Here is a 25015-nt window from a genome sequence, read left to right as displayed (position 1 = left end):
TCACCTTTTCAATTGTACACACTTTTCTCTCTAGCTGTTCAAACCACCTGTTATTAAGTCTTGCTGCACATTTCAGTAACCCTGCAACATGTAAAGAATGGCACAAGTGACTTTTCTGTACAAAGTTAAGTGCAGCTCTCCAAGCACAGATATGTTTTCCCAGGTTGTCCATAAATGCCTGGCAGTACTGCAACCACCAACTGGTAGATCTATAAATATTACCAGCTCAGAGGGGTTCTTTTTCTAACATGAAGGGAACCTGCTTATCCAGATCCCAGAATGACCCTTTTCCCTCAAGCACCTCTCAGGCTGCCCAACACCTTATGATGATCTAAAGCCGACTAGTTGTAGATGCATGACAGCAATTACATCACTATAAATAATGAAAAAATACTGACAGTCATTGTCATGGGACGGCTTGTTCGATCACACAGCATATCAGTTTTTCAATAGTATTTTTCTCTGGATTCTTAACATTGGGCACAAGACCCTGCTTTCAATAATCTATTATGTGTGGTACCATTACCAACCTGAGCATGGACTTTGACACTTTATTTTTGGTTAGCCCAACAGTGTTACCAGGAGCAGAGCATGCCTTGATGACCTAAGCATGACTATGATGATCTTCCACAGACAAATCTTTCGACTTACAGAGAGCGCATATATAGAAAAAGAGTTATTTAAATATTTCTTTATATATTAAGGTGTATTACAAAATATATTTCATCATTGTTTAATGCACCCTGTGAAATGGTATGAATGATAATTACTATTTTCTAGATTTTTTAAACTGTCTGCTTGATGCTACTTATGACAATTACTAGTGCACCGGTTGAAATATGTCAAGTGGTAGAAATTTTAACAAAGCTTTTTTAACAACAGTTGGTAGAAATTTTAACAAAGCTTTTTTAACAACAGTTTAGCCCATCAGGAAGCTACTTTTGTTACCTCTCACAAAAGTGATGCAGGACAATGTTTTGGTGGCATGGTGGAGAATAGGCATCTGTTACATTCTGACACAATGTAACATGTGGTAATACAGCTATGAAAATGAAATGGAATATAAGGAGACAAATGAATGGAGTGAAAATAGTACTTGGCCTTGAATGAGGTGCCTTTTAAAGAAGAGAAAAATACACACACACACAATATGATTTCATCACCACTACACTATAATGCTAGTGCATATACTGCACCATATTCTCATATATTTTATGTTGCTGCTAAAATGTGAATTGCTGTCACTCCCTTCTCCAGACAAATCAACAATAATTAAAGAAAAAAATAGCACTTACTTATTACTCGTGTTTTTTCATTACATGTGATCAAAGAGATATGATAATCTGAAAACAACTGGTGCTCCAGTTATTTCAGTTAGCGTAAAACATGTATATAAACTCATCTTAATGTTTTTGATATGGTGAAAGGAGAAAACACAAGGTGGCATATTGTGGATGGAGTAAATTTAAAAATACAGGCAGCTCAGTCATAATGCCTCACAGACCTGACAATTATGGCTGGCCTCCTGTACAGGCTAACATGGACTGCAGCCCCAGCCCTATAGGATCCAGGAGCCCCAAAATGAATCAAGATATACAAAAAACCTATTTGTTCTTTCTTTCTTAAAAAAATATTCTTGCCGCTAGACAGGCCAATCCAGTCCTCTTTAACTTCTTAACAACGGGTTAACACTGCCTTCTCAGAGTTTAAACATCTCCAGTGAATTGCAGGTAGTGACTGACAGGGGATGGCTGTTGGACAGCATTTAAAGCAGCAGTAGAGCTGAACACAGGAAGTTAAGAGAGTAAAGCATGTGTAGAAGAAAGCACCTTGTTGTGTTTCATTAGTGACAGTTCTTTAACAATGGCAATTGATGGGTTCATAATTTCTAGTTCTAGTGATACTGAAAAACAAAAAGGTGACGATTTTGCATAAACATTAATGTATAACACCACTTCTGAATGTGCATCTTGTAACAAAAGCTTTGGCCAACTTTCACCGATGTCCAGGGTTTAAGGAGATTTATCATATACAGATTATTCCTTTCAGAATTTCAGTAAGTTAGCAAGTGATGACACTTTAGATGTGCAGTAGTTGTGACCAAGAGCAACCAACATGCACAACAGCTCATCACTGCACACAGAAATCTAATGACAGGGTATTCATGTGATCTAATGTCAGTTATGGTAAGCTGCTGGCTTTCTTTGCACTTATTAACTCAAAAACCTGATAAAGAAATGTAGCAACAAACAAAACATTTATTTGAAATACCTTATGGACCATCTGTTATGGTATTACATGTGTTTATGCATTTTTTAAATTTATTGTTCTTTTTGTCGTTTCCGAGTTATGTGTTTTATTTTAACACAGTTTCTATTATAGCACTTTGAGCTACTGTTTATATGAAAATGTGCTATATAAATAAATGTTGTTGTTGTTATTATGTTTCTAACCAAATACTGTCACTTTAAATGTACTTATGTTCCATACTTTTTGTGGGTGTATCCCCAAAGAAGCGGGGGCCAAAACCAGAGGAGAGCTCATGGTGCATTGAAGTCTGCCGGAGGTATTAGAAGTATTGCATTTCTTATTTGATTTTCTAGGTTTTTGATTTACTTTGCTCTGTTTATTGGATTTGCATATTGGGGTTTGATTCCCTTTTGGCAACTCCTTTGTACCTCTTTTCAGCTTCTGTAAGTTTTTCTTTGTATTTTTGAGTTTTTGAAGATAACCCTTTTATTTTATAAAGTTTCTTGGTAGCCCTGCTGTGCATGCTGCAGTTTTCAGTCATCTTCCTGTTGTGGAGCTTTTGATATATTTTTGAGACTTATTTGCCTTTTCAAGCCTTCAAGGCCTGAAGCAGGCCAGCAGAGCTCGGATTAGGCTCATTCGGGTGAGGCCTTTTCCAGGCAGTCATAGAAGGCCCAGCCTGGTCAGTGACTCCCCTCAATCCTCATCTCATTATGGTTCTTACTGCAATTCATGACACCATCCATGATGCATCACCAAGGAAAAATGTTTCAATTTACCCATCAGGTGTTTATATTTTGTTGACTACAATTTACCATCACTTTGCACAGTAATGAGAAATATTTTTGAAAGTAAAACCATTCTCTAGTTCCAAGTTATGTGAAAACATGACAAGTGCACATCATCATGGACTTTTTATTTAAGAGATTTTTACACCGCTGAAAGACAGGTTTCATTCTAAAACAATATTTATTATTTGGTAAATTTGGTCTCTGTTTGATGTGTTTAATTGTAATGTATATAACTGTTCAAATATGAAAAAAATAAATCTTGTTAAATCACAAGTTTTAAAAAAAGTAATCATTTTGATATAAATTAAGTCAGAAAGATTTATATTTGTATATCTATACCATTACTAGCAAAATATCTGCACTTCGCAGCGGAGAAGTAGTGTGTTAAAGAAGCAATGAAAAAGAAAAGGAAACATTTTGAAAATAACGTAACATGATTGTCAATGTAATTGTTTTGTCACTGTTGTGAGTGATGAGTGTTGCTGTCATATATATATATATATATATATATTTACACACACACACACATAAACATATATATATACATATGTATACATATACACATATATACACACACACACACACACATACATACATATATATATCTACATATATACACATACATATACATACACACATACATACATACACACACAAATACATATATATATATACATACACACACACATATATAAACATATATATACATATACATACATATCTACATATATACACACACAGCTATTTCGTATCAGTGCAATACGCTGCTTGTTAAAACGGATAACTCCCGCTCTTACGTGCAAGTCTGCGTGGATATTATGAACTATCGTATTTGTTCAAGTTCTATTTAAATTTTAAATAGAAGGAATTTTTATTTAGTCGACAGAAATATCTTTGGTAGGAATGGTAAAAACAGACAGGAATATTATTCCTGAATAAATCAACTCAAACCTTAAACAACTTATAATATTTTGCTCTCCATAAAAATATATCCTGTCTAAATTATACAAGTTAGAAATAAAGTAAACGTTAAAAGAACAAACATTCAAATTTCTTTACTCTTATGTAATTTTATATAAAAATAAACTTAGATTTTAAATATCCCAAAAGATTTTGCTCTCCATAAAAATATATCCTGTCAAAATTATACAAATTCAAATATGAACATGCTGCATAACAAAACCTGGAAATATAAATAAAATGTGTTCCTTTCAGCAATAACAAATCAAATCATTCAGTTGTCTTTGCTCATATGTCATTTTAGAGCTGGACGCCTGGCATCTTTTTTTGGCAACAAGTTCGTTTATGTTTGGTGTGAGGTTCTGTGTTGTGGAGATTCTCAGGATGGATTGCAGGTGCTCATCAGTGAGGCGACTCCTGTGTGCTGTTTTGTTAGTCTTTATCACTGAGAAGAGCTTCTCACACAGATATGTGCTACCAAACATGCACAAGGTTCGAGCCGCATGTAGGCGGACTTTTTTTGTTCTTCAAAGTCACCAAAGCGCCGTGCAAACTCAGTGCGCTCAGTTTATCAGCAAAGTGCGCATTTGGGAACACCGTAGTGGCGAGTTGGTTCAACATTACTTGGCAACAGGGAAAGTGGGGCAAGTTGCACTGGTGCATTTGTGTCTCCCATAAAAGCAGCTTCACTTGAAATCACTTTGTGATTGTGCACGGGTAAAAACGTCCGCTGAAGTGTCAGATTCTTATTTAATTATTCTGCTTTCTGTATCTTCTGCATTGCATTCAGGTCTTTCAGGTTACCCTGATGTTTTGTCTCATAGTGCCGTCTTAGATTAAATTCTGTAATTACAGCCACATTAGCTCCACAAATGAGACACACGGGTTCAGTAAACATATACTCAGCCTCCCATCGGTTTTTAAAGGCTCTATTTTCAGAATCAACTTTTCTCTTCAGCATCGTGTGAGCTAGCTTTGCAATAACTTCCAGCATCATAAACTAGACTTGATTAACGCGGCAAGTGTTCGGCAAGGCAGCTGAAGCGCTGCATTATGGGATCTGTAGTTTATTGTGTTACCAGCGCTTCATATACCCGGGCCATTAATAACAATAATACAGTATATAAAATGATCTCTCGAGTTTGACACATATGGACTAAATAGAACTTGAAAAGATATATTTTTTCAAATGTGATCGCGCAATTCAGATAGAGTTTGGCCACTACAGCCTGCATGCCTCAATAAGTCATCCTCCCTCGCTCTTACTTTTTACCGTTCATCTAATGAATACACTGAGTATGGCTTTACCAAAAAAATCATTGATGGCGAATAAAGTATCCATTATTCGAGTATGTAGATCGGGGTATATATATACATATACATATACACATATATATATATACCCGCGTTTACGCAGCAGGAGATGTAGTGTGTTAAAGAAGCTATGAAAAAGAAAAGGGAACATTTTAAAAATAACGTAACATGACTGTCAATATACAGTAATTGTTTTGTGAGTTTTACTGAGTGTTGCTGTCATCAAGGATTTGATTATCATTATTTCTTTCAATCAGGTTCGTATTTGTAGGATGTGTTGTGTTCAAGTTACATTCCGTGTTTGTCAATCGTTGTAAAGATGACAGGTTTCATTCATCGATTTGTTTCTTACTGCATCAATAAACAGCTCGTCTTCTTCTTTATCTGAGACCTGACACACTGCATGCACGGGTTTTTTTACACTGTCTTCCTTTAGCGGGACATTGACTTTTTCCACCGTGTGCTTTGTTTCCACAGTAGCTGCATTTATGAATATGCTTGTATGTATCAGACGCTTCATATTTCAATTTTGTAATTCGTTTTTTATTCAGCACTCTTTGGAACTGTTGCTTTTTGTCTGTGCACTGCGTCAGTTCACGTGAGCCGCTCGGTGTACATGCATCGAAGGTTCCCAGCTGTGCTGGTGCCATGTCATGCTATGTCAATGGCTGTATCTAATGTTACCTTAGTCCGGCACTTAAAACTTTCTCTCGCAGTTTAAGCTGAGTTTGTGCCAAACACCACCCTGACCATCTCATCTTCCTCTCCATAAGCACAGTCCTTCACCCGTGAATATTTACCCGTGGCAGTTTGCTATTGGATTGCGCTGACGGACAGCCTTATATGGGTAGGCACTAAATTACAAACGCCAGCGGCAGCCTGTCTATGAACTTAATTTAAAGTGTAGGTTTACATCGTGCTTTGTTTCCGAAGTAGCAGAACTCATGAATATGGTTGTATATGTCACTCGCTCGCTTCTTATTGTTTTGCTGCCTTCTCAATTATATAATGCATGTTTTCTTCAGCGCTTTTTGGGCCTCTTCCTGGTTTTCTACGTACTGCGTGATTGCGTGGAAGGCGTGATGATGTCACGAAACTCCGCCCCACGGGTTTCAAGCTCATCTCCATTACAGTAAATGGAAAAACAGCTTCCAGTTATGACCATTACGTAGAATTTCGATATGAAACCTGCCCAACTTTTGTAAGGAAGCTGTAAGGAATAACCTACCAAATTTCAGCCTTCTACCTACACGGGAAGTTGGAGAATTAGTGATGAGTCAGTCAGTCAGTCAGTCAGTGAGTGAGTGAGTGAGTCAGTGAGGGCTTTGCCGTTTATTAGTATAGATATATACCCAGTTACTGTCCAAATATTTTTAATATCATGAAGTATAGTTTTGCTGATATCTCCCATCCCTAAAAACATTTCTGAATTTCATTTGTTTGTCTATCAGTTGGCTCTCTTGTTTTCTCAGTACACGTCTTATACGGTTAAATGTTTCTGACTACTTTTTAGTTTTAACCTTTCATGGTTTAGCTGTTTGATTTCTTCCAAAAGGAGTTTATTTGATACATTTTTACATCAAAAAAGTGTTTACATGCCCCAAAGCAACAGATCTGGTGAGGCATCATCAATGAAAAAAGAACCATTGTTTATAAATTTATGAGAGGTGCACCAGCTGAGATTTTCAGGGACATCTACTGTCGGCCGATATAAGGACGTGTCCCAATTACAATAGACATGCAGCCTTGTAAACTCTTTTTCAAATGTTTTTCGGCAGTAAAATGATTTTTTTAAGTAAGGAGTAAAACGGACACTCAATGCGTTTTAGTACTCCTTATTAACCAATCAAATAGGAAACAGCAGTGATCACAAACAATGAGTCTATGCACCTATGTTTTTTCCCAACCTCCTCTAGTATAGGATTATTGTGTTAAGGATTTTGAACTTGTCTTCTACACCATGGTTGGGGTGGTCATTTTTGCCTTCATAAGGCCAGTTTCTAGATCAAGTCTAGATAGCTCTCTTCAGTATGAAGCCAGCAGCACGGATTAAAACACCCTTTTAGAATTTTTTATTAATATTTTTGCCATAGGAAAAAAAAACAGGTGGGAAGTCCTACATACTATAACATTTCACACTTGCAGAACAAACAAACTACCTATTTCTCCCAAATTCATCGCATTAACATGCCACTATCTTACTATGACTGTAACAGTCCTTGTAAATGGTAAAACAAAGTTTACAACAATCCATTATTTTTGCAAACTTATTCAGAATTTCTATGGTTTACTGTGAAATATAGAAAGAAACAAAATGTCAGTGTGTGTGGGTTATCTGAAAGTAACAAACTATTGGATTGTACTTTAGTGATCTTCTGCCCAGTTCTTGCCTTGAAAACTACTCTGCAAGAAAGCAGGTAAAGGTAGTATGATAGACTTAAGTGTGTTGGAAGAAAATTCAAAACTATTAAAAACACAAGCAAAAGACAACAAATCAGCTGGCCATTAGTTAGTATGCACTAAAATGGACCAGTGCATCAAAAATGTTGACGTTCCCCTTTAGACATCATAAAATAGACTATGCCCTGGCTCTGGTTTTCTACAATTTAAGAATGTTTTAAATCTAGAGTGGTGCAGTGATTTTCATTTCACTAACTTCTTTCCTATTTGGGGTTGCTACTGTATCACCAATGCATTAAACTTTGCCTGTCCATATCTTTCTGGTTGTGAAAAGTTACACTATTAGTATCTTGAGTGTTTGCAAATAACCGTTTGCATCAAACAACCTGATGACACTTATATCGATCATATCATAATGCCTCTAGTGAACTGTGAAATGGACTCCATGTTAGAGTGCAAATGTTGCAGCTAATGAACTTCAGCAGCTTGCTTTCAGCAGTGGAAAACAGATACATAGTGTACAAGCCTAAGAAAGAAAACTAAAAGCTGATAATGGTTTTCTGTTTGTTATGCTGATAAGCTGAAATTTGCTTCCTTTCATTCTTTAAAGATAGGACACGCAGCAAATGGATTCTTTTAACTGTACAAATTATCTATTGAGCAAAGTGTCAGTGGGGAAGTTAATACTTAAGAATTAGCCTTTTAGTGTTGTTGGAAGTTTTAAACACATTACTCACATCATACATTAAATACACACATTCAGTCACTAAATGTAAAAAGGAAGGGGAGGATAAAGCTAAAGAATTTTTCTGCAATTTCTGAATTAATAGAGCAGTAGAAATGTTAACGATACAACAGAGCCCTATTGGGAAAAAACGGCCATTCATTTAAGTCATCACAAATATCCTACCCTTAGCCCACGTATAATAAAATAAAAACTTCAAACAATTTGATATTTTTTTTGATGATGACTGAAATACGCAAATAACTGCAAAGTTTTGTGCATATACACATTAATGAAAAATAACAGACTAGGAAATATGTCTATCTGCATAGATAAATAATAGATAAATAAGTTCATTTCATGTCTCTATGATCTATCATGTCAGACAGCAATAGTGGCCCAGCTCATACTTGTGCACATACACTGCACAAATGCTGCTACAACATATGGAATTATGTATTTTTCCCCATTCAACATTATAAATTAACAAATAAATTGACAATAGGAGCTAAGTCTGCTATAATATAACCAACCATTTACTAAACATCCTTGATTTCCTCAGTCATGAGGATCCAGCATGGATAAAAAGTAAGACAAAAATGAAATTTGAATGGGGCACACATATGTTCACATATTCCCTAATACTGGGATAATTAACCTAACATGCTTTACTTTGGGAGAGAAAAGTAGGCTCCCTAAAGCAGATGTCACATTACGTGATTTGTACTCGTGGATTATGCCAGATTTGCCATCTGAATTTACCAATCTCGTCGCCAGACCATGTCAATTTAAATAACTTAAAAAGCGCAGAACATGTCACAATTAGCTGACCATCCACACAGTCCTGCTCCCTCCTTTTGTGACTGTAATAGTGTGCTATATTATGGAGCCAGTAAAATATAAGGAGTTAAAACGGGTAAAGCAAGTTCAACCCTAATTTTTACCTTTTTTTCCTTTATCTATTCTGTTTTAGTAAAACATAAGACTGACTTGCACTCCTGATTCCTCATCGCTGCATTATATGAATTGTACTTCTGGATGAGCATTCATTGGATGTCAGCTCTTATGCATACAGACTCCGACACTTCGACTAAAGACAAAATGAACTTTTTTGACTTTGTCAGAACAAGTCGTGGACTAGTTAGACTAACTCACTGGGCATGTCACATTACACAAATAACTTTACAGGAGCATGCCACCAATTGCCTATGACTTGCTAAAATTATGTTAATGAAGGATAATACTGAAAATCACTGGAAAAGCTGTGTAATGTTACATGGTTTTTAGTTGCATTGCGCTTTTTAAGAATCTCATTCATGACTGGGCAGAAGTCTTGTAGGATATCAAATCATTATTCTTGGAGCTGGGTTTCTATGCACAGCACAAACAGGGTGCATCCTAAAGCTGTGTATCTAATGTGTAAAGGTGCAGCTAAATGTATTTGCCTCCATAAACTAAAATCAGTCAATGGCTACTAGAAATACAAGACTTGAAAAATGTGCTGATTATTTCTAATAAAAGAAAGCCACTTACTGCAAACTGAGAATAATAGTCATAAAAAGGTCAAACCTACACATTTTGTAAAGTTTTTGAACTTCTAAAATATTTACAATATATATTTAAAATGAATGTATATTTAACAACATATATATATATATATATACATATATATATATATATATATATACATATATATATATACATATATATATATATATACATATATATATATATATATATATATATATATATATACATATATATATATATATATATACATACATATATATATATATATATATATATATATATATATATATATATATATATATATATATATATATATATATATACATATATATATATATATATATATATTATATATATATATATATATATATATATATATATATATATATATATATATATATATATATATATATATATATATATATATATATATATATATATATATATATATATATATATATATATATATATATATATATATATATATATATATATATATATATATATATATATATATATATATATATATATATATATTATATATATATATATATATTATATATTATATATATATATATATATATATATATATATATATATATATATATATATATATATATATATATATATATATAATCTAATTTTAGTTCTGTACATTACCACAATGAATTTTAAATGAAACAACTCAGATGCAGTTGAAGTGCAGACTTTCAGCTTTAATTCAGTGGGTTGAACAAAACGATTGCATAAAAATGTGAGGCAACTAAAGCATTTTTTTAACACAATCCCTTCATTTCAGGGGCTCAAAAGTAATTGGACAATTGACTCAAAGGCTATTTCATGGGCAGGTGTGGGCAAGTCCGTCGTTATGTCTTATCAATTAAGCAGATAAAAGGCCTGGAGTTGATTTGAGGTGTGGTGCTTGCATGTGGAAGATTTTGCTGTGAACAGACAACATGCGGTCAAAGGAGCTCTCCATGCAGGTGAAAGAAGCCATCCTTAAGCTGCGAAAACAGAAAAACCCATCCGAGAAATTGCTACAATATTACGAGTGGCAAAATCTACAGTTTGGTACATCCTGAGAAAGAAAGCAAGCACTGGTGAACTCAGCAACGCAAAAAGACCTGGACGTCCACGGAAGACAACAGTGGTGGATGATCGCAGAATCATTTCCATGGTGAAGAGAAACCCCTTCACAACAGCCAACCAAGTGAACAACACTCTCCAGGGGTAGTCATATCGATATCCAAGTCTACCATAAAGAGAAGACTGCATGAAAGTAAATACAGAGGGTGCACTGCAAGGTGCAAGCCACTCATAAGCCTCAAGAATAGAAAGGCTAGATTGGACTTTGCTAAAGAACATCTAAAAAAGCCAGCACAGTTCTGGAAAAACATTCTTTGGACAGATGAAACCAAGATCAACCTCTACCAGAATGATGGCAAGAAAAAAGTATGGAGAAGGCGTGGAACAGCTCATTATCCAAAGCATACCACATCATCTGTAAAACACGGTGGAGGCAGTGTGATGGCTTGGGTGTGCATGACTGCCAGTGGCTAGTGTTTACTGATGATGTGACACAGGACAGAAGCAGCCGAATGAATTCTGAGGTGTTCAGAGACATACTGTCTGCTCAAATCCAGCTAAATGCAGTCAAATTGATTGGGCGTGTTTCATGATACAGATGGACAATGACCCAAAACATACAGCCAAAGCAACCCAGGAGTTTATTAAAGCAAAGAAGTGGAAAATTCTTGAATGGCCAAGTCAGTCACCTGATCTTAACCCAATTGAGCATGCATTTCACTTGTTGAAGACTAAACTTCGGACAGAAAGGCCCACAAACAAACAGCAACTGAAAGCTGCTGCAGTAAAGGCCTGGCAGAGCATTAAAAAGGAGGAAACCCAGCATCTGGTGATGTCCATGAGTTCAAGACTTCAGGCTGTCATTGCCAGCAAAGGGTTTTCAACCAAGTATTAGAAATGAACATTTTATTTCCAGTTATTTAATTTGTCCAATTACTTTTGAGCCCCTGAAATAAAGGGATTGTGTTAAAAAATGCTTTAGCTGCCTCACATTTTTATGCAATCTTTTTGTTCACCCCACTGAATTAAAGCTGAAAGTCTGCACTTCAACTGCATCTGAGTTGTTTCATTTAAAATTCATTATAGTAATGTACAGAATCAAAATAAAAAAAAAGTTGTCATACATACTGTATATTATAGATAGATAGATAGATAGATAGATAGATCCAGATCTAATTATGCAATTTTCATCATGCTATAACTATCTATTACATAGATAATCACCCAAAAAATCCCAGACCATCGGGAAGTATGCGGACGAACGACATGAAAAATTGTGTTCGCACCGAACTGGAATCGTTCCCGCATAAATCAAAGTCATCCAGACGATCTGGATCTGCATAATTAGATCTGGACTACCCTGTATATACATATTATGTTCATGGCATTCGTAGTCTGAATCACAATCTGATTGTATGGGTGGTTACCTACCAGGTAACGCTTGTGATTGGTCTGCAAGTCGGCAAACATCCGCCACAGTGCCCTCTTTCAGTTGCGAGAAGCACATCATAGAATGTTGCAAAGTTTTACTGTCAAATAATGCAAAGATATATATATCTGCTCCTAGCGGAACTGTTATCTCTGACTTGTCATGGAGCACGTTTAAGCTCATGTGTTTGCAGTGTTTGAATAAAAATCCTTCTTGTTTCTACGACCTCCTGTGTCTCCGTGCAAATCTGTGTCCCAAGCGTGACTATATATATATATATATATATATATATATATATATATATATATATATATATATATATATACACACACTCACCTAAAGGATTATTAGGAACACCTGTTCAATTTCTCATTAATGCAATTATCTAATCAACCAATCACATGGCAGTTGCTTCAATGCATTTAGGGGTGTGGTCCTGGTCAAGACAATCTCCTGAACTCCAAACTGAATGTCAGAATGGGAAAGAAAGGTGATTTAAGCAATTTTGAGCGTGGCATGGTTGTTGGTGCCAGACGGAACGGTCTGAGTATTTCACAATCTGCTCAGTTACTGGGATTTTCACGCACAACCATTTCTAGGGTTTACAAAGAATGGTGTGAAAAGGGAAAAACATCCAGTATGTGGCAGTCCTGTGGGTGAAAATGCCTTGTTGATGCTAGCGGTCAGAGGAGAATGGGCCGACTGATTCAAGCTGATAGAAGAGCAACTTAGACTGCAATAACCGCTCGTTACAACCGAGGTATGCAGCAAAGCATTTGTGAAGCCACAACACGCACAACCTTGAGGTGGATGGGCTACAACAGCAGAAGACCCCACCGGGTACCACTCATCTCCACTACAAATAGGAAAAAGAGGCTACAATTTGCACGAGCTCACCAAATTGGACAGTTGAAGACTGGAAAAATGTTGCCTGGTCTGATGAGTCTCGATTTCTGTTGAGACATTCAAATGGTAGAGTCAGAATTTGGCGTAAACAGAATGCGAACATGGATCCATCATGCCTTGTTACCACTGTGCAGGCTGGTGGCGGTGGTGTAATGGTGTGGGGGATGTTTTCTTGGCACACTTTAGGCCCCTTAGTGCCAATTAGGCATCGTTTAAATGCCACGGGCTACATGAGCATTGTTTCTGACCATGTCCATCCCTTCATGACCACCATGTACCCATCCTCTGATGGCTACTTCCAGCAGGATAATGCACCATGTCACAAAGCTCAAATCATTTCAAATTGGTTTCTTGAACATGACAATGAGTTCACTGTACCAAAATGGCCCCCACAGTCACCAGATCTCAACCCAATAGAGCATCTTTGGGATGTGGTGGAACGGGAGCTTCGTGCCCTGGATGTGCATCCCATAAATCTCCATCAACTGCAAGATGCTTTCCTATTAATATGGACCAACATTTCTAAAGAATGCTTTCAGCACCTTGTTGAATCAATGCCATGTAGAATTAAGGCAGTTCTGAAGGCGAAAGTGGATCAAACACCGTATTAGTATGGTGTTCCTAATAATCCTTTAGGTGAGTGTGTATATATATATATATATAACACTAGATGGAGCTATAACAGCACCTAACCCAACACACAGACACCGACAACACCAGTTAAAAGCACCAAGAACTTGTTTAATTATTTTCTTCTTTTAAACAGTGCCTCCAAGCACCCCAGCCACAATAAACAGGCAATTCAATAACCAATAAATCAAGAATTATACACTCAAATCTCTCCTCCACACCTCCCATGCAGCTCTGTTATACTCCTCCCGACTCCAGCTCGTTTACTGGGTCTCCAGTAGTCCTTCATATAGTTGTTGACCCGGAAGTGCTTCTGTCCTTGTGACTTGCCAGCACTTCTGGGTCAGATGTTGAAGCTGTTTTTTCTTAAGCCCAGAAGTACTTTAGGGGTTCCGTCCCTGTGACTTCAGGGCTTTGCGGACAGTAAACACTCCACAACCTCCATGCAGCATTTCCTAGCGGCACCCACGGCACTCAGCAGTGCTGTGAAGCCGAACTCCAGATCCCAGGGTACCCAGCGGGAATCTGGGGCACCTCTATGCAGCAGCGAAGTCTCCATCTAGCATCCCAGACTTCCATCACAATCTATCTATCTATATATCTATATCTATATATATGCACTGCTTTACACTATAGAAAATGTCAGTTAAACATTAACACAGCAGTTTCAGCATTATAAGAATGTTAGCGGAGTGTTCACTAGATACAAATATAAAGGAATGTTTGGATGAGAGTTATAATGAGCAAGTGAGATCGCATTTACAGTTCTTTCATCAGTTTTCATCACTGCAATACAGTGGTATGAAAAACTATTTGCCCCCTTCCTGATTTTTTATTCTTTTGCATGTTTGTCACACAAATGTTTCTGATCATCAAACACATTTAACCATTAGTCAAATATAACACAAGTAAACACAAAATGCAGTTTTTAAATGATGGTTTTTATTATTTAGGGAGAAAAAAATCCAAACCTACATGGCCCTGTGTGAAAAAGTAATTGCCCCCTTGTTCAAAAATAACCTAACTGTGGTGTATCACACCTGAGTTCAATTTCCGTAGCCACCCCCAAGCCTGATTACTGCCACACCTGTTTCAATCAAGAAATCACTTCAATAGGAGCTGCCTGACACAGAGAAGTAGACCAAAAGCACCTCAAAAGCTAGACATTATGCCAAGATCCAAAGAAATTCAGGAACAAATGAGAACAGAAGTAATTGAGATCTATCAGTCTGGTAAAGGTTATAAAGCCATTTCTAAAGCTTTGGGACTCCAGCGAACCACAGTGAGAGCCATTATCCACAAATGGCAAAAACATGGAACAGTGGTGAACCTTCCCAGGAGTGGCCGGCCGACCAAAATTACCCCAAGAGCGCAGAGACGACTCATCCGAGAGGTCACAACAGACCCCAGGACAACATCTAAAGAACTGCAGGCCTCACTTGCCTCAATTAAGGTCAGTGTTCACGACTCCACCATAAGAAAGAGACTGGGCAAAAACGGCCTGCATGGCAGATTTCCAAGACGCAAACCACTGTTAAGCAAAAGAACATTAGGGCTCGTCTCAATTTTGCTAAGAAACATCTCAATGATTGCCAAGACTTTTGGGAAAATACCTTGTGGACTGATGAGACAAAAGTTGAACTTTTGGAAGGCAAATGTCCCGCTACATCTGGCGTAAAAGGAACACAGCATTTCAGAAAAGAACATCATACCAACAGTAAAATATGGTGGTGGTAGTGTGATGGTCTGGGGTTGTTTTGCTGCTTCAGGACCTGGAAGGCTTGCTGTGATAGATGGAACCATGAATTCTACTGTCTACCAAAAATCCTGAAGGAGAATGTCCGGCCATCTGTTCGTCAACTCAAGCTGAAGCGATCTTGGGTGCTGCAACAGGACAATGACCCAAAACACACCAGCAAATCCACCTCTGAATGGCTGAAGAAAAACAAAATGAAGACTTTGGAGTGGCCTAGTCAAAGTCCTGACCTGAATCCAATTGAGATGCTATGGCATGACCTGAAAAAGGCGGTTCATGCTAGAAAACCCTCAAATAAAGCTGAATTACAACAATTCTGCAAAGATGAGTGGACCAAAATTCCTCCAGAGCGCTGTAAAAGACTCATTGCAAGTTATCGCAAACGCTTAATTGCAGTTATTGCTGCTAAGGGTGGCCCAACCAGTTATTAGGTTCAGGGGGCAATTACTTTTCACACAGGGCCATGTAGGTTTGGGTTTTTTTTCTCCCTAAATAATAATAACCACCATATAAAAACTGAATTTTGTGTTTACTTGTTTTATATTTGACTAATGGTTAAATGTGTTTGATGATCAGAAACATTTTGTGTGACAAACATGCAAAAGAATAAGAAATCAGGAAGGGGGCAAATAGTTTTTCACACCACTGTACATAAAAAAGACACATCATCTTTAGAATCTGTGCAAATAAGAGTGCATCCCGGGACTAAAGGTGATGTGTGATAGGCTAAAGGAGTTTAATCTCTTCAGTCTTAAACAAAGAAGCCTAAGCTTGGTCCTAATCCATTTCTCCAAAATTTCCAAAAACATTAGTAAAAATGTTCTAGCTGAATTGTTTCAATTAAATAGTGAATTGTCTAATAACTATTATGGAAATTAAGAGGAAACTGCATTAAAGACAGAATTCAGGAGACACATCTTTACACAAAGGGTTATGTAGCTGAAGAGGAAAACTTGACTGTCAATAGTAGGCAGAATACTGGGGAAATCTTGAAAATAGAAAACAAAATGAGCATGGTAGACTGAAATGTGTCCACTAGTTTGTCACCTTTGTTACTTTTTTCAAATATCAGTGGTGACTTTACTTATGCAAATTAGAGACATTTTTATCATCAACAACACTTGGAGCTAAGCAACATGATCGAATAGCTGAAGCAAAAGAGTTAATAATGTTTTGCAAAATGTAGTGAGAAAACAAATCCGTGTTTGAGCTGGTATGTGGACTGAAAAAAGGCAAAATGCAACTTCAGGTAGAGTACTAGTATGAAAGTTCTTCATGCCTGGATGTACAGTTGTACTAACAATTTAAAGTACAGTATTATTGCTTTTTGCCCCACCAAGATTGCCATTCTGAATCCGATTTTAACACTTTGGATCAAAAGAAATGAGTGGCCTGGTGCTGCAGTGGCTAGTGTTGCCACCTCATAATTCGCTGAACTAGGTACTGATCCTCAGTTCGGTGGCCTCTTATGAAGAGATTTTTTTTCCTTTTAAACTGCATGACTTTTCTCTTCAGGCCCCCACACGTCCTACTACATTTCAAAGATGTGCATGCTGCTATAGGTTAAATCAGGCGTTTGCCAAACTGTGCAATGACATTGGTGCCAGGTTTCAAAGCCTTCTGCTGTATTCTGAGGTCCGGTGGCTGTTTCATGAGGCTGTTTTACAATGAGTGTTTGTTCGGCGCAAAGAGCTGCATGAATTTCTCTTGTCTGAGAACTCCAAGTTTGCTAGCTGTTTACCACAACCACTAGTGGGTTCTGAAGCTAGCACATTTGATTGACATATTTCAACTTTTAAATACCTTGAATCAGAGCATGCAGGGCTGCGATCACAGCATAGTTAGTTCGCAAGATAAAGTTTCTGCATTAAATCTAACTTTGGGAGAAAAAACTGAATGAAGGAAATACTGCGATGTTCCCGCTCCTTTTCCAGAAGCTAGGAACATCCAATGTGCCTAAAGACATAGTCCTGTCTATAATATTGTCACATGTGACATGCCTGAAGGAATACTTTAGCGGCTATTTACCAATTTACCAGACCTGGACAATTGTCATTTAAACTGGATCAGAAATCCATCTGAGTCCAGAACTGAAGATGGTTTACTTGATTTGATGTCAGAAGAGGAATTAATTGAAATAGCCAATGGCGGAAGCTTTAAAATTTAAATCTCTGCCATTCCCCTGTCAGAATTTTGGAGCAATCTCTGAAATAAATGCCCAGTGTTGATTAAAAAAACTATCCAATGCCACTTACCATTGGCAAGAACATACTTCAGTGCGTCAGGTTTTATTGAAAGAACCAAGAACCGAAAACAGAGCTTGTCTAAATTTGGAAAATGATTTGAGATTATCCATAAACCAGCTACAACCCAAAGTGGACAAACTGTGTAAGAACATCCAAGCCCCAAAGTCTCACTAGGCCTAGAGTTGGTTTAATTTATATATTTATTATGAGAAGTCTATTTTTCCCATAGAAAAAATGCCTTGCTTTATATAGTTTTTTACATACACTTAACAAATAGTAGGTCTGTATATCAGTTTATTATAGACATGTGGGATACTTCGTTTGTTGGATGGTGATAGGTAGGCAGTCCACAGCCTAAGTTAAGTCTCTTAGGGGGGCATTGTCATGAAAACGGTTGGAAACCCCTGGGTTAACTGATAATTCTTAACTGGGATGGCATGAAGGAGTCTAAATGCACACTCTGCCTTGTTCCCAGTGTTGCCAGAGTAGGTGAAAAATGGATAATGCATGATTATTTTGTACAGATATTCAATTGAAACTTTTCTCATAATTTGTGCTTTCTTTAATCTAATAAATACTTGTAAATACAGTATATTCTGATATGTTGTTTATTTATTAATGAAATGTATTGAATTATAAACTCCATACAATTATTCAGAGTTTTCTTCTATGTGTTATTTAGATACAGAAATGGAAGAACAGGCACCTTCTTGGATTTTTCTTACTCTTGACTGTGATAATGTTTTTAAGTGCATTGTACTAAACGATCCCACCGCCAAAAGGAAAAAAAATCCTCTATGATGTCCAAGTAAGACAGACTTCTAAAAGCATTGACTTTTATGATCTTAAACAGAGATTAGCAAGTCTTTTAATAAGCAAAAAAACCAAACCATTTTCAATTAATGTACTTCACATGACTTTGTGTGAAATTTTTAATTCAACTTCTAATTGGATTTCTAATTCTGAAAAATCCAACCCTTAGTTATTGCGCTCCTAACAAAACTACACCATGAAGATAAAGGAACATTCAAAATAGCCTTCAGTAATGTCATTTCAGATCTATCAACTCCAAACCACTGAGGGTTCACTAAAGCACATTAATTAATATTATAATGAACATTGAAAAATACACTTCAATAAGTAATCTGTGTATAACAGTGTGTCCTCTAAAATCAAGGGCACTAATGGGAAGCAATCAGTTAGCTTCAGGCATCTCTACAGTCTTTGATGGCTGAGATGCAAGAAACTGGGTAAACAGCAACTGCCTCAGGGCTTTACGCATGTTTTTTTTTTCATTTTTCTTTTTTAAATAGAAGAGAGGTAAAATCAAAGCCATCACAGAAAAATGCCAACATTGCATCTTGACTACACTATACCAGGGGGCATTTGAAGGACTGTGGGACCAAGTCTGAAAAGATTACATGGTAACATGTAACAGTAATGAGCATTCATGGTCGTCTTTCCAAGAACTGGGTTTAATGTTCAGTTAGTGAAACGGCAATGCAAAGCAAAATGGTTGCCACGTGATGATGTAGCACAGATTAAAAACTTTTGAAGACACAAGAACAAACATATGCAGACAAGTAAATAGAAATCCTAGAGGAAAACCACCATTAGCCTGCCAGAAGGCCTGATCTTTGGAGAAGGCCAGCAAGACAATGGCCAAAAACATGCAGAAAAATCAATGCAGGATCTTAAAAACAAAAAAAATGCCAATGTTATGGATTGTCCAAACCAAAACCCAGGCCTGGTTCTACTGAGAATACAGTATGTGGCAGAAGTCAAAAACTGTCATTATGTAATACCCCGGATCCAAATTGTGAATGTTTTGGCAAATCTATAAAGAAAAATGAACAAAAAGCTGTACAGTCCAGATGTGAAAATCAGAGAGGGATCTTTCATATTTTCTGCCAAATTTGCACTCAAGAGGTAAATAAATTATTTTTATGCATATTTAAGATGGGTTTGTAAAACTATGTTTTCATTTCAAAGGAGAAAACATTTCACATATGGGCTTTAATATAACACTTTGTAACACATTAAATATGAAAAAGTCCAAAAACATACATTAAATATACAGTAAATATATCCAAATATATTCCTTCATGTTGGTACACATATAGAAGACAGTAAATTATAAGGTAAAGATAGTTTAGTACAAAAATTATTGCTTAATGCCAAAATAAATTTCAATGCAACCATACCTACTACACTATTTGGCAAGACTAGTTGTGTCAAACGGATAGCCTATATCCAGATTTTGTTGTATAACCAAGGGCAATTCTATTGCTATCACTTTCTAACACACTCTTAGTAAAGAAAGGTACATGAACAAAAACTCGATTCAAACAAATATGTTAATGCAGTGTGGACAATGGTGTGTTACTCAAGGATTGGTGTAAAATCTTTCTTAATAAGTTAACGTCATGGATTTCTCTTAAATACAGGTAAATGCTCCAAAGTTACTCTGCAAAAGCTCTGGTGTGTATATAGTTACATTTTGTGTTAAACAGATCTGTTGGAGAGTGGCAAGTGAACTCCCCTTTCTACTGTATCTGCTCTGACTAGACAAAGATCCCTAAGTTTACATAGACATAAATAAGAAAGACAGTTAAAATGTAGTAAATCGTCCTGTAGAATGTGAAAAGTTACTAGGAAAGTTAGAAATTTAAAGCTCACAATTTATCACATAATCCAAACGATGCTATGTTTCCTTTGTTCTATAATAGTAATATATATGATTGCACTCATGTGCTACCAGATATATCATAAATATGAGTTTCTGAGTCAGACGTTCCACATTCATGCATTTTAAACTCAGAGCTATAAGTTGGACAATTCAGAGAAAACAAAGCTACTCAAATTCTTGGAGTTGTGATGTAATGTTGACCTTTTTTTACCTTAGTGAATTATATAAAACGGAAATACCATTTTATTGGTGAAATTGCATTTGGAGCAAAATGATACATATTTAATACGCTTACATTTTTACACTTAACACAAAAAATGGTGTTTATCTTTAAGTGCTTTTTTTTTTTTTTTTAACAGACCAATTGACAAATAAGCAGCAACTTCCTACATCTCCTAATAGTCCAACTGGAAACCTACGTGAATGCTCTGAAGTGAGAAGGTAAAACGTCACAGCTCAGAGCTGTGCATGTGCTGTGAATGCAACATATGAGTATGCATATGTCCAAAACTGGGGAGAGACACAAACACACACAAATACATAGAAACATGTATTGAAAAAATGCATCAAAAATAATGTCCTTCATAGTTAATGTAAATGTTTCATTCATATAGGTATTTGCTTAACTATATTAAAATGTTTAAATTTACATAGCTTAAAATAGAATACAGTTAAATAAACAACAGAAGACTGACTTGTCCTCTAAGTCAATCAATATGATCATTCCAGCCCATCCCCTTGTTACAGATCTACTGTAACAGTAAAACGGTTTCAGTGTTTGTTTGCAAATGTGAAAGTATAAGGGTGTACAATCTTCTGACTGCAGTCATATTCTTACAAGGTAATGCATTAACACAAAGCAAAGTAACAAAGATTTAGAAACTGAAATGTTGTCGATAAGAAATCTTTTTAGTATGTGTTATGAAATTTACTCTTCCTTTAGAATTTACATAAAATAATTGGAAAGAAGTTTCCTAGACTGTGTAGTTTCATACATTATGAGTCATATGTAACGTATCCAAGTACCTTCACAATTTGGAAACATCAAAAAAATGTAAACACAGTTGGCAAATTTTAACAATGACACAATGGGGTGGCAGAGGAAACCTGTTGACAGAGGTTTGCTGCGGCCAGCATGCCTGCTGAAATGAAGTTTTTTTCTCACATAGAGTCCCTCCTAACACATTACATTTAAAAAAAAAAAAAGTGCATCTACCTAATGCTAATTTTAAAAAAATGTAATAAAAGGCTGCAATGAGTGCACAAGTGACTTAACTGATAATGGACAAATTGTTTATTTTGATGTCATGAAGAAGCAGTGGAATGAAATAGAAATAATCTGGAAATGTAAAATGCACTACAATGAAAAATACTACGTTTTCTTTTATCATATAAATTATTTCCGTTAAATCTACAGTAAAATCGTGTGGAATTTTTCCACGTACAACTCCAGCCCTAAGGATATTGAATGGCAAAAGGTGGACAACGCCAGTCAAGCTGATTAAGCTGGTAATGACCAATGGTTCACTTCACTTTCAATGGTTTCACTCCGGTGAGGACTGTAATGACCAGGACACCCTATATGCAGCAACATTCTCCAGATATCCCTGTAATTGCAGTAGGCAAGTAAGAAAATGGAGAGGTTGTTGGAAAATGAGACCTCTTTAAGTCCCTAGTATACAAGGTTAAAGGAAGAACAGGAAAATAAAAAATGAAGTGCGACTATAAAGTGTGACTTTTTCTTATGTGACCCTAATGAAGACAAGGAAAATTAATGAAATTTAAAATGTTATGTACAACTGCACTACAATTTGTGATGATTAAGCTAAATCTAACAACATACATTTAGTCAATATCTTTTGCACTTTAAATTAAAAGAAATATGGTTGACCCCCAACATGACAATTTTAACCATTCCTATCTTTGACATACTTAACAACCAGCTTAATACAGCATGCCCATCAATACATTTGATGAATGAATACATCAGTTTCCAGCTTAATCTGCAAAGCATGAACAGTATCCAATAACCACAAAGGACCCTCAGAAATATGTATTTTCTGGATATATTACAATACAGCAGTCATATAAAAAATATTGTACTGTTGAAAATGGGGTTTAAAAATAAACTAAAGGCAAGGAAATAATGAGACATATGATCATCCTAATGTATTGCCTCACCTCTATATGAATGATTTCACAAGGCACAGTTTACACTGGTAAAGCAGAGCTGTGCATCTGAATGCAACAAATTCCCAGTTGGCAACCGCATCTCCCCGATTTCCTATGATGTCATCTTCAGTAGAATAAAAAAAAAAGTTACAATCCTTGCGTGAAGAAAATACAGAGCAACTCGCGGGCTTCTCGACCAAGAAAAGCAATGCCATCGTGGTATACCTAAGGAACATATATCCACGCTTTCAAACGTAAAGATTCTATGTATATACATTCAAATACAATAATTGTATTCCGCTATTCTCTTAGGTAATCTCCTCTAGGGTTTCGTGGGAAGGAAGCAATATCAGATTTGAACGTTTTTTGTTTTGCTGGTTTGTTGTGTTTTTTTCTTTTTAATATATAGGTAATCATTCTCACTCTGCTAATTTCTGGGCACAGGGCAGGAGCCGATGCCTCATCATCCTCTCAGTGGACACCTGTTTAAGGGGCCACCGGGTTTCCCGATCGGTGCATCACCGTAGCGCTCATCGGAACCTGCAGCCAGTAGCTGCAAAATCTGCCTTTTCTGGGGCAGCATACACTAAACAGCACGGTAAGAAATAAAAATAAGATGTAAAGGGGCAACAGGCTACAAAGCACGAGGAGGCACAATTACACACACCGGTCCCAGCTGCGGTGCACTGCATCAGCGGCAAGTCACACAGTACATGCATGTCACACGTATGCACTCGTAACCTTTATTAAGGCAACAATGAGAAAGAAACGGTGAACTCAGACACCGTGAACGACGATTTTCTTCATTCGCCTGACAGAATGGAGCTGTCAGCCCGATCAGCTGATATTTACCTGTGAAGTAATGCACGCTACATGTAAGGTCATTTAACCCCAACGCGTTACTCACCAGAAGGATATTCTTTAACCAGCGTCTTGGTCCGCCCCACTCTCATGCTTCACGTTCAGCGTTTATTGGTTCTTCTTCTTCTTTTTTTTAATCCACCGACTCCCACCTCTCGAAAACCAGCCCAGTCGGTGAAGAAGCGGTCGTTTCCCAGGATTTATTTTGCGTTTCGCATCGCCCTGCCTGCTGCTCGCTCTGCGTCTCCCTGCGCTGCTGTGTGTACGTAATGCTAATGAGCGCGGCCGCACCATTCCATTCACCGAAGCGCCTACGCCAATGACGTAGCGCGGAATCTCTCTACTCATCACGTCGCCGGCTCCCTGACTGTACGCTGCTGGGGGACGCCGAAAGCCGCAGTGCGCTTTATTCCGAGGTCGCTGTGGAAAGGCGCTATATCCATGGGTGTACATGAACGTCTGAGTTATGAACAATTAGAGATGTAGTATGGTTTGACGGCATTAGAGCCCGTGACACGTAGCCGTGTTGCTTTTCAGCTGATCATTATTATTACGTGGGGTCGTCGAGACCCGAACTTGTTGCGTACGCATCATTTTCGCGTGTACAGTCAATTGGCTGGGTGCTCTCACATGATTAATTTTATTTTCGACGGTTGACCCCCAACGTACTATAGGATTATTATCACCTGTACAGTTTACCTGTTTGCGGGGGCAGCCAGATAACGAGAAAGCTGAAGTGAAGGTGGTGGTCTGCAATGGCAAATGAGAGCGTCAATTTATCATGCAACACGCACATTCTCATAATTGGTTATTTCACAAATGCATAGTAAAGTTATTTTGTTAAAACACCATTTAATTAAAAGTATTGTATTATTTGCCAGATCATTGTTGATTAACACAGGTGTGCCATTTTGTAAAAATAAAAAAACAAATTGCTATATTGAGTTATTACTGTATTTGTTAAATAATTGTCAATCTGGCAAATGTTTTGTACATTTAAAAAAAATAAAGGAATCAACCGCAAAGTTATTGTTATATTACACCAGCTTGTTTCTGGGCAGCACAGTAGTAGTCCTGATTCCTCACAACTAGGAAACTGGGGTTGAGTTTGTATGTTCTCTCTGTGTGCATGTTTGCTTTCTCTGACTGCAACGGTCCAAGTACGTATAGCTTAGGTGGATTGCTAACTTTGCCAGTAATGTGTGTGTTCACCGTTTTATAGGCTGTTGCCCTGTCCAGTGATCGTTTCTTGGGTAGGCTCCAGCATTTCC

General features: G+C 36.9%; 1 protein-coding gene across 2 annotated transcripts in view; it reads right to left on the bottom strand.

Annotated features, from left to right (window-relative positions):
* dtna (dystrobrevin, alpha) overlaps positions 1-24012 on the bottom strand; it is a 480591-nt gene extending 456579 nt beyond the window's left edge. For both annotated transcript variants that reach the window (XM_039754468.1, XM_039754466.1), the window contains exon 1: positions 23791-24012. The gene's annotated coding sequence lies outside the window, so the exon portion shown is untranslated. The remainder of the gene's footprint in view (positions 1-23790) is intronic.
* Positions 24013-25015: the final 1003 nt, after the last annotated feature.

The sequence above is a fragment of the Polypterus senegalus genome, chromosome 5 (assembly GCF_016835505.1).
Source record: "Polypterus senegalus isolate Bchr_013 chromosome 5, ASM1683550v1, whole genome shotgun sequence".
NCBI lineage: Eukaryota > Metazoa > Chordata > Cladistia > Polypteriformes > Polypteridae > Polypterus > Polypterus senegalus.
Note: the sequence above shows the minus strand (reverse complement) of the source record. Positions and strands in the feature narration are given on the sequence as shown.